The sequence below is a fragment of the Anopheles moucheti genome (genome assembly GCF_943734755.1).
Source record: "Anopheles moucheti chromosome X unlocalized genomic scaffold, idAnoMoucSN_F20_07 X_unloc_5, whole genome shotgun sequence".
In the NCBI taxonomy this organism is placed as follows: Eukaryota; Metazoa; Arthropoda; class Insecta; order Diptera; family Culicidae; genus Anopheles; species Anopheles moucheti.
Window position 1 is genome coordinate 775,001 of NW_026453559.1, and position 7,500 is coordinate 782,500.

Here is a 7,500-nt window from a genome sequence, read left to right on the forward strand (position 1 = left end):
TTTTGAGTACTCTTGTCCATGATTTTCGTTTGCTTCTAGAGGTTTGGTCCGATTTTCAGTACTCTTGTCCATGACTTTCGTTTGCTTCGATTCGTTCACTCTATTACTCTTGTCTGTGGTTTTCGTTTGCTTCGATTCGTTCACTCTATTACTCTTGTCTTTGGTTTTCGTTTGCTTCGATTCGTTCACTCCATTACTCTTGTCTGTGGTTTTCGTTTGCTTCGATTCGTTCAGTCCATTACCCTTGTTTGCGGTTTTCGTTTGCTTCGATTCGTTCAGTCCATTACTCTTGTATGTGATTTTCGTTTGCTTCGAGTCGTTCAGTCCATTACCCTTGTCTATGATTTTCGTTTGCTTCGAGTCGTTCAGTCCAATACTTACCTTTGTCTATGATTTTCGCTCTAGCCCAGTCGCCCTGCGCTCTGGAAATCACATTCCAACTCTATCACCGATAGTGCTCACACCTTGGAAACCACATTTCACCCGGGGAACCTTAGGGTGGATTTTGAGCCTTTCGGGATTGCGAAACCATCATTTAACACTCTAAACTTAATTTCCGCAATCCCAGACGCACTTTCCATATGGTCTCCAAAAATGCGTGTGAGCTGACCTGGTCCCTTATAATAGGCAATGAACACGATTTTGGAAAAATATTTTTATCAAATTTTTTTGACTCACCGGGTAAAATCGAATTTACTTGGGAAAAATGTTCTAGCAGGGGCCCTCCCATACAAAAATTTTTTCTTCTCAAAAATGATTTTCGTTTCACTTTTCATACTCAGGGGAGTCTAAAATTGATGTTTTGAGTCACCGAGAAAAAAAAATTTTTTTGACCCGAGCTTGTGTCGGCGACCCAAAATCGACGCACTTGGGAAATATGTTCTAGCAGGGGCCCTCCCATACAAAAATTTTTTCTTCTCAAAAATGATTTTCGTTTCACTTTTCATACTCAGGGGAGTCTAAAATTGATGTTTTGAGTCACCGAGAAAAAAAAATTTTTTTGACCCGAGCTTGTGTCGGCGACCCAAAAATCGACGCACTTGGGAAAAATGTTCTAGCAGGGGCCCTCCCATACAAAAATTTTTTCTTCTCAAAAATGATTTTCGTTTCACTTTTCATACTCAGGGGAGTCTAAAATTGATGTTTTGAGTCACCGAGAAAAAAAAATTTTTTTGACCCGAGCTTGTGTCGGCGACCCAAAATCGACGCACTTGGGAAAAATGTTCTAGCAGGGGCCCTCCCATACAAAATTTTTTTCTTCTCAAAAATGATTTTCGTTTCACTTTTCATACTCAGGGGAGTCTAAAATTGATGTTTTGAGTCACCGTGAAAAAAAAAATTTTTTGACCCGAGCTTGTGTCGGCGACCCAAAATCGACGCACTTGGGAAATATGTTCTAGCAGGGGCCCTCCCATACAAAAATTTTTTCTTCTCAAAAATGATTTTCGTTTCACTTTTCATACTCAGGGGAGTCTAAAATTGATGTTTTGAGTCACGGTGAAAAAAAAAATTTTTTGACCCGAGCTTGTGTCGGTGACCCAAAATCGACGCACTTGGGAAAAATGTTCTAGCAGGGGCCCTCCCATACAAAAATTTTTTTTTGACTCACCGGGTAAAATGGTCGCACTTGGTAAAAATGTTCTAGCAGGGGCCCTCCCATACAAAAATTTTTTCTTCTCAAAAATGATTTTCGTTTCACTTTTCATACTCAGGGGAGTCTAATATTGAAGTTTTGAGTCACCGTGAAAAAAATTTTTTTTGACTCACTGGGTAAAATGGTCGCACTTGGGAAAAATGTTCTAGCAGGGGCCCTCCCATACAAAAAATTTTTATTTCTCAAATCGATCCGTGGTTTCACTTTTCATACTCTAGGGCCCATTTGCTTCAACTTTGGAAAAAATTTTCGATGATGAAAAATTTTCGCCTTCGACGTCCATCGACCACTCGACCCGAACTTGGTACTTTTGTATGGAGGTACCCGAGTGGTGACTTTTTCATACAAAAATTTTTATTTCTCATATCGATCCGTGGTTTCACTTTTCATACTCTAGGGCCCAATTGCTTCAACTTTGGAAAAAATTTTCGATGATGAAAAATTTTCACCTTCGACGTCCATCGACCACTCGACCCGAACTTGGTACTTTTGTATGGAGGTACCCGAGTGGTGACTTTTTCATACAAAAATTTTTTTGCGAATACGTGTTCGTTCGCGATCATTTAGGCCATGAACCGCAAGTCCGCTGCGATAGAAATAGTGCATTGTAGTTACTCGACGAGAAAAAAAATCGGGACTTAGAAAAATTTTTGAAAGTCAAATCGTATTGACTTCCAACAACACCTGATAATAAACACACATTGCCTGTTGCACCACAGTTCGCATTTGACTTAACAAATCGCCTGTTGGTACGCACATCACCATCGACTTTACCAATCGCGTTTCGCACCGCTAATCCCACTTGGCGTGGAGCCACGCACATAATGTTGCGAGGAGAGTATTAATCGGGACTTAGCGTTTTAAGCTCGCGAACACTCCACTATGGGAGTGCACGCAAGCACCAACTGTACACACACAACACAACAATCACTCTCGCGAACACTCCATTCCCAAAGTGAACGCGAGCACCAGCAAGCATGGGTCGCCTGAGAGGATCGATGCGAACGCATCTCTACAACTCGCAGCTCCCAGCCTGTAGTCCCGTCGTTTGCGGGCGGTCGAAGGTGTCGAAACTAGTTGTATCCACGGTCGACGGAAACACAGCCACCAGGGTTCCCTGTGGTAAGGTACTTCCACGTGCAGCGTGCTCCCGCCCGTTGCGGCTCAGTCTAGTGCTATAGCGGGGATGAGACGTCAGTGTGCGCGGGGCAGCACCGACGGATCTCGGAGGGTTGTTAAGCCCGCTAGCTTCCGATCACCTAATGGGTTTGAGAAGCGCTATCAGCTCGGATTGGATACGACCTTAGAGGCGTTCAGGCATAATCCAGCGGACGTAGCGTCATACCAAAGTCCGGTCGAACTAGTATTGAGCCAGTGGTCCGTACCTGTGGTTCCTCTCGTACTGCACAGGAATTCCGTTAAGATAGCGGCAAACAGCACACACCAGTAGGGTAAAACTAACCTGTCTCACGACGGTCTAAACCCAGCTCACGTTCCCTTGAAAGGGTGAACAATCCTACGCTTGGTGAATTTTGCTTCACAATGATAGGAAGAGCCGACATCGAAGGATCAAAAAGCCACGTCGCTATGAACGCTTGGCGGCCACAAGCCAGTTATCCCTGTGTGTGTGCGTAGCTGTCATTTGCAGTGTTAGGACGTGCTTCTGTGTCGCTCCCTTGAAAAGTGAAAAATTGCATGCAAAAACAGCAGAAAAAGGACGGGAAAGTGTTTATAGTGCCTAATTATTGTGCCCTTTAGTCGCCTATGGCGTTATATCAGTGAAACAGGACGATGCTCGCCTGGAAAGTGCGTTGAAAGTCTCCCCATACATTTTGTATGGGAGCAGTAAAGTGCGGAAAAAACGCAGAAAAGGCGAATAAAAACATTAAGTGGCGATATTGAATCATAGTGTCGGCACCGATAAACGGTTTTATAAACGGTAATACAAAGAAAATAGCCGAGAAGTGCATAAAATAGTGCGTGCAAAATAGCGGCAGAGCGGCGTCAGGTGTGTCGGCGCGTGTGAATGTGCGGCTTGGAACGCGTTCGCGTCTTGACAGCGACGTCAAACAAGTTCGCAGTGAACCCCTGACAGCGATCCAGCACGTCCGCGGTGAACTGGAGCAAGTCCGCAGTCTACCACCGGCAGCGAGCTTTAGCGGAGACACCAAAGAGCGCCATCTATTGGGAACCGCTGGAGCTTTCGCGAGTGGTGTCACCTGGTGGTCGGTACCGGTATTACGGCTAGTGAAGACAACAACCAGCATCGCTTGGGAGACTTCAACGTCGGTACCAGCGGGCAACCCGGGTCGGTGTATGCGGGTTGCATACTGACAGGCGGTGATCTCAACGCTGGATAAGGAGGCGAACCTGGAAATAATTTTTTTTTTTTGAGTCCTTATTGGTTTTATCATCTATTGCTGGAATTAATATTTGTTTTTGTTTCAGAAGAAGCAAATATATATCCAGTAATTCCCAACCAAGCAGGCTGGCCTTCTGAAGGCCATGGATAGGGCTCTGAGGGGACGTACTCCCTCGGTGGACGAGCCGAGTGCTGCCACCAAAGGAAAATCAGGAGCGAGCTCGAGCAAGAGGCTCACCGTCCCGTTGACGCCTGTAATGGAGGGCGTTGCTGTGAGTGGAGCCACTAGCTCCAGCAAATACGCGGCCAAGTTGGTGACTGGCTGTGGAGGGTCGCCGTCGAGCGAGGTGCGACGCATGATCAGCGAAGCAAAGCTTGACAACGAGACGCTTCTCACGGTCGTTAAGAAGCTGGAGGAGCAGGTGTCGCTCCTGCGTGTACAGCTTGAAACGGCGGCCGAGCAGGCTCGGCAGGACCTGCGTGAGGCGCGTCTCGAGGCGCGACAACGGGAGGAGCGGCTGATTTCCGATAACCTGCAGCTGCGGGAAGAGCTGCGAAAGGAGCGGGAGCTGCTCACGACGCTGGTGGCGCAGTCCATCGGCCATAACCAGCCTGTTGTGCAGCAACAGCCAGAAAGAGCCACGCAGCAGCGTGGACATCAGCAGGACGCGGTGGTGGCAACGAGCAAGCCACCTCAGATGACGGATGGCGGCTCCTGGGTTGAGGTGGTGCGCCGTAAGCCGCCACGTCAGCAGGCGGCTGATCTACAGCGGCAGCAACAGTGGCCACAGCTCCCGCAACGTCAGCAGCAGCAGCAGCGGCAGCAACCGCAACAACGGCCCCAGCCGCAACGGCCGCAGGCCCAGCTGCAGCAACAGCAAGGTGTGGCCAGTACGTCTGGTGCGCAACGTGGAGGTCAGGCGCAACAGCGTCAACGGAAAATAAAGCTGGATGCTATCGAGGTTGCACCAGCGGAGGGCCAGAGCTGGGACGAGGTGTACCAGCTGGTACGAGCAGCTCCTGAGTTACAGCGTTTCAACAGCCAGCTGGGGGTCGGACGTCGGACCATGCGTTCGCGGCTGGTAATGGACGTGGAGAAGGGAGCCGATACGGCTGCGATCCTGAAATGCGTGCAGGAGGTGTGCGCTCGGGGAGACCAGCCAGCTGCCGCCAGACTGGTGACGCCAATGGTGGAGGTCCGGGTCGACGCTATCGACCCTTTAGCGAAGGAGCAGGACGTGGCGCTGGCTCTAGCCAGCCTTGCACAGTCGCAGGTGGAGGAGTCTGCCGTGCAGCTGCGAAAAGCCTGGAACGGAACGAAGGTGGCGTTCGTTCGCGTTCCGGAGAAGGCGGCGGAGCAGTTGAAGGACCGACATGTACTGATAAAGTACACCTCGTGCCTTGTGCGGACGGCACAGGCTTCGACGTCGCGAGAGCAACGGTGCTTCAGGTGCCTGGAATTCGGTCACCTTCGGGCCAGCTGCCGGAGCGAGGTGGATCGGACAGCTGCGTGCATCCGCTGCGGCCAACCGGGTCACCTGGCCCGAGCCTGCACAGCGGAGGTGTGCTGTGCGGTCTGCAAGGGCCCTCACCGAGTAGGACACCCGTCCTGCACCCGGAAGGTCTGAAGGTCTTGCAGATAAACCTCGGGCGCAGCCGTGCAGCGCAGGACATCATGCTGCAGACGGCTAGGGAGATCGGAGCGCAGGTGGTGATAGCGTGCGAGCTGTACAAACCACCTAGAGACAGCGTGCGGTGGGCGGTCGACGAGGCTCAGAGCGTAGCGGTAGTGGCGACTGGCGGCTACCCCATCCAACGACTGGGGAGTTCATCGGTGCCTGGGCTGGTAGTTGCCACCATAGCCGGGATAACGTTTGCCAGCTGCTATGTGTCCCCCAACATCGGACAAGCGGATCTCGGCGAGTACCTGGAAGCGGTTGAGCTCACGCTCACGGGGCAGGATCCCATGGTTCTGGCTGGGGATTTTAATGCCTGGAACCAGGAGTGGGGCAGCTCAAGAACCACGGCGAAGGGTGAGGACTTGTTGAGTGTTGTTGAGCACCTTGGTCTTAGGACGCTCAACCGAGGGAACACACCCACTTTCAAGGGCAACGGTGTTGCACGGGAAAGCGTCATCGACGTGAGCTTCTCGAGTCCCTGCGTAGCGGAGCCAGGCAGTTGGAGTGTGAGCAGTAGGTACTCCGGTAGCGACCACAGCTATGTGCTGTTCAGCGCTAAACTGCCTTCGACCAGCGGCCGACAAGAACATCAGCATCGGCCACACTGCAACGGGCACGGCGGTACAGCAGGCATGACGCGGCACGCGGGAACACGCTACAAAACAAGCCAATTCAATCAGGCTTGTTTTAAGCTGGCGCTTGGGATCGGTCGTTTCGACGATGTAAGCACACCTGAGGGCCTGATCAGGGGGCTCACAGAAGCGTGCGACGCAACGATGGAGAGGATCCACAAGACGAATTTCCGGCAGGCTCCGACGCTATACTGGTGGAACCCGGAAATCGCGAGGGCGCGAGATGCGTGCGAAGCTGCCGAGGCCAGGCTACGCACAGCAACGCAGACCGACGACCGTATCGCCGCTTCAGCCCGCTTGCTGGACGACCGTAGGGCTTTGGAACGGGAGATTCAGCGCAGCAAAGAGCGCTGCATGCAGGAGCTCATCGACGGAGTCGAGGACGATGTGTTTGGGTTGGGATACAGAGTGGTCATGGCCAAGCTGCGCAGTCGAGCGCCGCCAGAACTGGACCGTTCTGTGCTGGAGCCGATCATCGACGCCCTCTTCCCGGCCCACCCATCGTTCGAGTGGCCGCCGATTGCGACGGAAAGCGACGAGGACGAAGAGCCCATCCGACCAGTCACCCGTGAAGAGATCCTTTGCATCGCTGAGGGGATGGCCACCTCAAAGGCGCCGGGCCTCGATGGAATTCCCAACGCGGCAGTGAAGACCGCGATGAGGGAGCACCCGGAAGCGTTCGTGCGGGCCTACAATGAGGTCCTGCAGAGCGGCGAGATTCCGGCATCGTGGAAAGTGGCACGCCTGGCGCTCATCCCGAAACCAGGCAAACCACCGGGCGAACCGTCGTCAAGTCGTCCACTGCTGATGCTGGGAGCGGCACCTAAGGGGTTCGAGAGACTGGTTTTGAACCGCCTCAATGAACATCTCGAGGATGAGAGCGCACCTCGTCTATCACAGGACCAATACGGCTTCCGCCGTGGACGCTCTACGGTCCAAGCTATAGAGAGGGTCATTGAGAAGGGACAGTACGCCAGGACGTTCCATCGCACCAACGGCCGGGATCCTCGATGTCTGATGGTGGCAGCGTTAGACGTCAGGAACGCCTTCAACACGGCCAGTTGGAAGGCGATCGCGATGGCCCTCCAAGAGAAGCGCGTCCCAGCAGCGCTCCAGAGAATTTTGCGCAGCTATTTCTCTGAGAGGGAAATGATCTTCGAAACAAGCGAGGGG